Here is a 9,467-nt window from a genome sequence, read left to right on the forward strand (position 1 = left end):
ATTGCTTCCATTGTCCTCATTTGTAAGTCACTTTGGATAAAAGAGTCTGCTAAATGACTAAATGTATGTATGTATATATATATATATGACGAGTTCATTTGCAAAAACCGATAACTCCGTTTTTAACAATTCTCAAAAATCATTGTTCTGCCTCTGTTAGAGGTTGTGTATAATTTATGATGGGCATTTGCATTTATTCAGTGAACATAGTTTGGCTTGCTGCTTATTTATATTACACGCTTTGGGAAAGCAAAACATGTAAAGAGAACAATACAGTAAAAAGCCATGGATCAGCAGGTGCAAGAGAAAAGTTCAGAAGAAAACATGCAAACTGAAGGGAATAGAGGGAAAGAAAAGGCATCTTCAGAGGTTAATTCTAAACGCTCATTATCTTCCTCCAAGTCTTCAGTTACTAGTGCTGCTGCAAAAGCTAGAGCCTCAGCAGAAGCTGCACGTGCCAAGATGGCATTCGCAAAAAGACAGCTTGAAATGAAAAAGGAGAAAGCAAGGCTGGAACAGGAAAGAGCTACGGTAGAAGCAAATCGGGAAGCGTTGGAATTAGAAAAGGAAGCTGCAGCCGCTCGGGTCTTATATAGACAGGTGTGTGGCTTTCCTAATCAAGTCCAATCAGTATAATCAAACACAGCTGGACTCAAATGAAGGTGTAGAACCATCTCAAGGATGATCAGAAGAAATGGACAGCACCTGAGTTAAATATATGAGTGTCACAGCAAAGGGTCTGAATACTTAGGACCATGTGATATTTCAGTTTTTCTTTTTTAATAAATCTGCAAAAATGTCAACAATTCTGTGTTTTTCTGTCAATATGGGTTGCTGTGTGTACATTAATGAGGAAAAAAAATTAACTTAAATGATTTTAGCAAATGGCTGCAATATAACAAAGAGTGAAAAATTTAAGGGGGTCTGAATACTTTCCGTACCCACTGTATATATATAGCTACAGGGAGAAGGATACATCTTCCCCAAAGATGAGCTGTCTGCAGGTCTCCAGAGGAAGTTCAGTCTTTTTCCAACACTAAAACACAATTAAAACAGAAACAAGTGTGAACCAAAAGCAAACGTGTAGTGAGTCATGTATTATGACATGGTGACCCACTTCAAGAAAAAATCAACTTTAGGCTACTGATATGGATGCTACTGTCATGTGTAAATCATTTTATTATATAAACAATAATGTATTATATAAACATTATTTATACAGTACTAGTAATTTTTATTTACACTTTTTACGGTTTTTTTTTTCTACATGCATACAAGTAGAAGAATGTATAGCAACATGCTGTTTGAATTCATCTCACCGACTTAACTACCTTGTAAGAGAAGCTACATAACACTTCCACCTTGTGGCTATTTGTGGTACAGTAAGTATGTTTGCTTAAATGTTGTACACAATCCCGTGGTGACAGCTTGTGCTAAATGTGTTCATCCTGACCTGAGTTCACCAGATCCATAAACTGCACAGCATTCACTCTGCCATCCTGGAAAGTGAAAAACATAAAGACATATTTGGAGATGTTTGCTTTCTTCAATGATTCATCAGATGCCCACAAATCTTTTTCACACTAGAATGTGACTGGAAGGGATTGAGATGCTTACTGATCCAGCCTTTTCATCAAACCACTTCTGCACTCTAAACAGATCCTCAGGTAAGACTGGCTTTGACATTACCATCTATGGAACAACAAGCACACACACACACACACACACACACACACACACACACATGGTGAGAGTAATATAAAATAAAAATATCACAGACACAGACGGTTGTTCTTCTTTCTCATTTCAGTCAGTAGATGTCTTACCACAGAGTAGTTGTTGATGCAGGGAAATCCTGGAACCTATAAAGCAGATTTGAAACTTTTATATGGTTAACTGCTGGACAGACATACTGTAAACAGCATTGTGCCAAAATCACAATGCAGAACAGATAGAAATGAGATGTTTTTCATTCTTTGTACCCCTGTATGTTGCCGGTTTTGGTGTAAACACGGAGGAAGAACTCCCCCTGCTGGTTGGGCCTGTAGGTGGAGGCTACGATGACATAACTGCCAGGCTCTAAGTACACCTTCCGCCACACGCACCTAATGCTACGGTACTTTCCAGAGCGAGCAACTGGACGGTTGTTGGAGAAGAACTGCTGGTCCAGAGATCCTGGTTCGTCCTGCAGCTAAGGGTAGAGAAGATGTGAACGTGTGTTTGTATGTATCAAGAAATGTTTTAGATGAGTGTTTAAGACAATGCTGCTAGCTGATATTCATTCAGCTGCTCACCTCAGGGGGAACCTGAAAAAGAGAGGGAGGAGATAAGTCAAGAGAGAAATTTGCAATGGAAAAAAAAAACATTTAAAATATACATTAAACAAATAAAAAAGCTAAACTTACAAAGATGAAAATTGAGCTAATTGTTTCTTTGTCCCTCCCACATTAAAATTATTTTTAATTATTAAATAATTTTGATTTAGCCTTCACACAAAACACAACATATGTGACAGTATTTGTATGTGCCTATATATTTTGTATATAGTGTACATACACACACAGTATGTACAGTGTATAGAATTTTTAAAAATGTCTTTATAAGATGTCTCATGCTCACAAAGGCTGTAAAAACAGTAATATTGTGAAGTATTATTACAATTTAAAATAGCATATGACACGGTTTTCTATTTCAACATATTTTAAAGTGTAAATTAATCCTATGATGGCAAAGCCGAATTTTCCACATCCATTACTCCAGTCTTCAGTCTCATTTTTATTATTATTTTAATTAATTATTATATAAATGTAATAAAAGTATGTCATTTGCATCACTCTATACATCAATAATGATTAATTTAATGACTTGCATCATAAAGTATGAAAATACATTACTATGATACTATAGACATATTAGAGGCCTGGCTTAAAATGCACCTCTCAGTTTTATATAATATGTAACGGGGGTCCTAATCTCTCACCTTGTAGATGTGAAATGCGATGTATAGAAAGTGGACTTTATCTTTTTGTCTGCGGTATTTCTGGAGAAGCTCCACCAGTACTGTGCACTTCTTTTTCTCTCCCTGTTTCTCAGTCTTGCTCATAGGAGCCACCACAACACCTTCTTCATCGTCTTCTCCATCTCCTTCCTCCCCTTCCTCATCCTCTCCATAATCATAGTCATCCACATCTTTCTCAGACAGAATCATTTGGAACTGAGGATTTTTCCAGAAAGATCCTGCAGGATTGAATAAGTGGAATAAGTGATGAGGAAGCATGTTGAGGAAGTAGTTACATTGTACAAATATTTTTAGAGCAAATAAATAAGTGAAAAATAACCATACATCTACTTTATTACTGTCTAAGTGTATTATATTTTCTTGTTGAAAACAGTTGTGCTGCTTAATAGTTTAGTGGAAATCTTTTGTAAAATCATAAATGTACTGAATGTTGCTGAAAAATAATCTTACTTGTCTCAAACTTTTGAACTGTATATTAATTCTATTCTATTCTATTCTATTCTATTCTATTCTATTATATTCTATTATATTATATTATATTATATTATATTATATTATATATATAAAGCCATATTCGTTAACAAACATGCAATTACTGGGGTAACGTCGGCTGCCCCCTGCAGAGCACATTGGGACCCAGGTGCCTTGATGTGAGCTCAGTGTCCAGGACGGGGTGGCTGTGTCATCACTCGCCTCCCCCGACATAGAGTCCGGATTCACACTGCACATTTCCACTGTATTAAACAGCCGGCAAAAGTCCTCTATTCCAATCCTAAAAAATATAAATGCTTATGAAGTCCAGACACAGGCAGATTTAAAGGGATAGTTCACCCCAAAATGAAAATTGTGTCACCATTTACTCACCCTCAAGCTGTTCCAAACCTGTACGAGTTTCTTTCTTCTGTTGAGCACAATAGAAGATATTTTGAAGAATGTAGGTAACCAGTTTACGGTAGCCATGGAAATCAATGGTTATCGTCAACTGTTTGGTTACATTCTTCAAAATATTTTCTTTTGTGTTCAACAGAAAGAAAAAAAAAACGCATGCAGAATTTGGAACAACCAAATGATGACAGAATTTTCATTTTTGGGTGCAACAGAAAGAAAAAAAAAACTCGTGCAGAATTTGGAACAACCAAATGATGATAGAATTTTCATTTTTGGGTGAACTATTCCTTTAACAGAATGGCCTATTAAGGGATGCGCTGACTGCAGTTGGAGTTATTATATTAGCAGTGTTATATAATTCTTGGCATTTAATTGATTCCTGTTTGGCAAGTGCTCAACAATAGCGAGAGACAGAGATAGAGATGTGTGTGTGTGTGTGTGTGTGTGTGTGTGTGTGTGTGTGTGTGTGTGTGTGTGTGAGTGGTGAGTGGTGTGTGAGGAGCTCACTCCCATGATAAAATCAATGGTGCTGTCTACACTGGAAGCACCAGTTGTGTCTTCAGTTGATGAGCAGCCTGTTTCTATTTTTAGCATGCTGCAGAGCTACTAAAGCCACTTTATTTTATTTTTTTTACAATTTATCTGACATTAAATGTTTTCATATACAAATAACGTTTCTATGCATGTCCCAAGATGAAATTCTGATTGTGTGAGTTATGGAAATGTGTCAGGAAGAATTGTGTACAGTGTACATTTACCTACCAGAATTCTCCATCTTCAACTTTGGCCAACTCAAGTCTGGCCTTCTGAGCATTATCTATAAAATCCCAGTCTTGACACCTGCACACACACAAACACAAATGTGCAGTCTTTAGCAGCCCTGAGATGGTAAGAAAATGAGCTGCTGAGGTCTTTCTCACTTGTCACTCCAGGGTCCACAGTACTCAACAAACCCCCAGGGGTTACGCAGCCTCAGCAGTAAGACCTCTTCAGACGCCTTCTGGACCTACACACACACACACACACACACACACACAAACAGAGCATGTGAGAACATATGCAGTGTATATTAGGCTCTCAAGGGTACTAACACGCAGAGATGTTTGCCAAAAGCTGTTAAAATCACTAGTTGGATGACTCATTTACTGTCACCAGAATGTTCAGGTCATATTTCAGTCAATTAAATGAAAATAATCTCACAATCCAAAAAAGTTACACTTTATTTTAAAGTGTCCCTGTTTAAGTGCAATTATACATTTAAGTACTGAGTAATATTAATTAAGAACATGTACTTACTATAGGGTTAGAATCAGGTATAGGGTTTGGTTTAGGATTAGTTGCATGTAATTATGTATAATTTACTAAATGTGACCCTGGACCGCAAAACCAGTCATAAGAGATTCGAGATTGAGATTTATACATCATCTGAAAGCTGAATAAATAAGCTTTCCATTGATGTATGCTTTGTTAAGATAAGTAACCCCCCCCCCACCACCAAAAAAAAATGATTCTTTATTATTTTTCTTTGTGAGATTTCTTCAGTGTTTATGTTCTTGAAATCATGAATCATGTGTGTATTATATTCATACCTTATCTGTATCAGTGATGGCATAGGCATGACCTTTGATGTCACAGTGCCAATCTCCTTCACACTCGCAGCCTGCGCACAAAACACAACATATGCGTGTTTAATATGTATACAGTCATGCATATTTTATATTGTATGCATCTTTTATGCTCACCAAGGCCACATTTATTTGATCAAAAATACAGTAGAAACAGTAATTTTGTGAAATATTATGACAATTTAACATAACTGTTTTCTGTTATAATAAATTTTAAAGCATAATTTAATTCAGAATTTTCATAAGCCATTACTCCAGTCTTCAGTATCCCAATATTCTTTAGAAATCATTCAAATATGCTGGTTATTATTATTTTCAATGTTGAAAACAGTTGTGCTGCTTAATATTTTGTGGAAACAGTGATGAATAGAAAGTTCAAAAAACAACATTTATGTGAAATAGGAATGTTTTGTCATATAATAAATGTCTTTAATGTCACTTTTGATTAACTTAATGCATCCTTGCTGTATTAAAGTATTAATTTCTTTAAAAATAAAAGAGAAAATCTTACTGACCCCAAACATTTAAACGGTAGTGTGTGTGTGTGTGTGTGTGTGTGTGTGTGTCACTGTGCCTGTGTGAATATGAGTCTATACTTGTATGAAGCAGCTGAGCAGACTGCTCCTGGCCAGGGAAGCAGTGATGGCTCTCCAGAGCATGCGTGGGGGCCGAGAAGACACGTGGAGGGAGTAGGCAATGCCCCCCGTAAAATCCTCCATTCCTTCTGAGATAATTCCCCCCTTCAGACTGCCATAAGAACCAATCAGCCTTTAAGAACAGACAGACACACACACACACACACACACACACAAATATTACTAATGGGCTTCTATTGACTGGATTGATTCCACATGAATTATTCTACATCTGTAAATTGCATTTGATAATTTTTCACAACTGGATGTTTTTTCCAAAAATATCAGTCCTTAAATAACACAAAGGAACAATGGCCTTCACGTGAGCGGTGTCACTAATGAACAGTCACACGCCCACACAGTCAAGGACACATATGCTGGAACTGACTTGGCATAAGCTGTCTCCACCAGGGCGCTCCAGAACTTGTTGGTGGTGCGAGAGTAGCTGAAAAGCAGACGGCCCTCTCTCACAGGCAGCCTGTCATCCACTACCACCTCCACCCACTCACCATACTGCCAGAACTACGAGAGAGAGAGAGAGAGAGAGAGAGAGAGAGAGAGAGAGAGAGAGAACAGGGTTACATTTGCTCTGTTCAAGCATATTTGGGTGTTGATGTACCCAAAAAAGTGGACTGTTTTACTGTTCTGTATCTCGGTTTTGCAACATTTTGACCAGTATATTTCCTCTGTTTTGAAGGGGTCAATGTACTTGATGTACATTGTATGAAAATATTTAAAAAAAAAAAAAAAATTGGTTTGGTAAGATTTTTTAAAATAATAGCCTTTTGTAATTTTTTTATTTATTTTTTAAATGAATATATCTTATGCTCACCAAAGCTGTATTACGTAGATCAAAAATATATAATATATATATATATATAATATATATAATTTATTCTTTTGATGGCATACTGAATTTGCAGCAGCAATTACTCCAGTCTTCAGTGTCACATGATTCTTCAGAAATCATTTTAATATGCTGATTTGGTGCTCAAAAAACATTTCTTTTTATTATCATTGTTAAAAACAGTTGTGCTGCTTAATACTTTTGTGGGAACTATGATATTTACATTTTTTTTAGGATTGTTTGATGAATAGAAAGTTCAAAAGAACAGCATTTATTTGAAACAGAAATCTATATTACTAATGGGCTTCTATTGACTGGATTGATTCCACATGAATTATTCTACATCTGTAAATTGCATTTGATAATTTTTCACAACTGGATGTTTTTTCCAAAAATATCAGTCCTTAAATAACACAAAGGAACAATGGCCTTCACGTGAGCGGTGTCACTAATGAACAGTCACACGCCCACACAGTCAAGGACACATATGCTGGAACTGACTTGGCATAAGCTTTCTCCACCAGGGCGCTCCAGAACTTGTTGGTGGTGCGAGAGTAGCTGAAAAGCAGACGGCCCTCTCTCACAGGCAGCCTGTCATCCACTACCACCTCCACCCACTCACCATACTGCCAGAACTACGAGAGAGAGAGAGAGAGAGAGAGAGAGAGAGAGAGAGAGAGAGAGAACAGGGTTACATTTGCTCTGTTCAAGCATATTTGGGTGTTGATGTACCCAAAAAAGTGGACTGTTTTACTGTTCTGTATCTCGGTTTTGCAACATTTTGACCAGTATATTTCCTCTGTTTTGAAGGGGTCAATGTACTTGATGTACATTGTATGAAAATATGTAAAAAAAAAAAAAAATTGGTTTGGTAAGATTTTTTAAAATAATAGCCTTTTGTAATTTTTTTATTTATTTTTTAAATGAATATATCTTATGCTCACCAAAGCTGTATTACGTAGATCAAAAATATATAATATATATATATATATAATATATATAATTTATTCTTTTGATGGCATACTGAATTTGCAGCAGCAATTACTCCAGTCTTCAGTGTCACATGATTCTTCAGAAATCATTTTAATATGCTGATTTGGTGCTCAAAAAACATTTCTTTTTATTATCATTGTTAAAAACAGTTGTGCTGCTTAATACTTTTGTGGGAACTATGATATTTACATTTTTTTTAGGATTGTTTGATGAATAGAAAGTTCAAAAGAACAGCATTTATTTGAAACAGAAATCTTTTGTAACATTAGAAATGTCCACTTTTGATCAAATTACTGCATGCTTGCTGAACAAAAGTATTAATTTCTTTCAAACGGTATAGTGCACTTTAATTTACCTAAGAGTCATACAGGCACAGCAGCAAAAATGGTGAAAAATAGTCATGGAAATTTAAACTATGACTGTTTTGGTGTAAAACACTTACATAAATATTATTAAAGTAATAAAAACTATATGAATGAATTTGAAAGACTTTATGTGATATTAGACAGGCAGGTATGGACCTGTTGGCCTGCAGGTAGCACCATGTGTATGTCCATGTGTCTGTGTCCATGTCCTTGGGCTAACAAGTCTAGACATTTCAGGAATCGTCCACCAATCAACAGTCCTCTACCTCCTTGTTTTCTCATTTCTCTCCTGTCACTCAGTTTTGGATGTGTCTTCTTTCTTTCCTGTCCTCTCTAACCCTCCTTGATCAGGTCAAGTCATGTTGCACATCTGTTTAGCCTCCGAATGTAATACTATGGCAGGCAGAAGGAAATTATATGATGAGAATGGCATAACAATTACATAACGCTGAGCAACCTTCCATAAGAGCACTTCAGTGCTAATATGTTTTGATTGTTTAATTAACTGTGCTGTTATCACACAACCTAACCTCAGTGTACAACCACGCACACAACATCACACAAGCCACGAGAGCTGTAGTGGCTTGCTTTAGTGCACGCTTTGTCAAGGTGAACTCTCTGAAACAAATAGAATTGGAGTAATAATTACACCCGCAGTGGTTCATTCACCACTTTGTGCTTCAGAAAAATAAACCCTGAGGAATAGGTGAGTAAAATGTGTAGTTTGTTTATCATATATACCATATATTTAGAAAGGGCTCATTATATACAACCGCTTGAGAGATGCATATGAGAAAGTGAACAGCTTTAATTGCTTTTTGTTAATTTTGTCAGTAAACGTATCTTAGTCTGAAAATATATCATATCATACTTGTTTTTTTATAATCTAAAAAATCCTATAAAAACTTAATTTTAGCCTAAAGAATTATCGAATGAAGCATTTTTCCTAAAATGGTAGCAGTGAAGTAAAGTGTATCGGATACGTCGGGGTAAACTGTGTCAGTACACTGTAAAAAATAAGTGTAATTTTAACTGTAAAATTTTGTAAAAACGCTACAGAAAAAAACTGTTAATAGGTTAACAGTAAGTTCCCGT

At 36.1% G+C, this 9,467-nt stretch overlaps 1 pseudogene; it reads right to left on the reverse strand.

Moving 5' to 3' along the window:
• Window positions 1-9,467, reverse strand: part of LOC107662149 (calpain-1 catalytic subunit-like) — a 21,504-nt pseudogene that overhangs the window by 6,067 nt on the left and 5,970 nt on the right.

Source organism: Sinocyclocheilus anshuiensis, unplaced genomic scaffold, assembly GCF_001515605.1.
Source record: "Sinocyclocheilus anshuiensis isolate Anshui unplaced genomic scaffold, SAMN03320099.WGS_v1.1 scaffold643, whole genome shotgun sequence".
NCBI lineage: Eukaryota > Metazoa > Chordata > Actinopteri > Cypriniformes > Cyprinidae > Sinocyclocheilus > Sinocyclocheilus anshuiensis.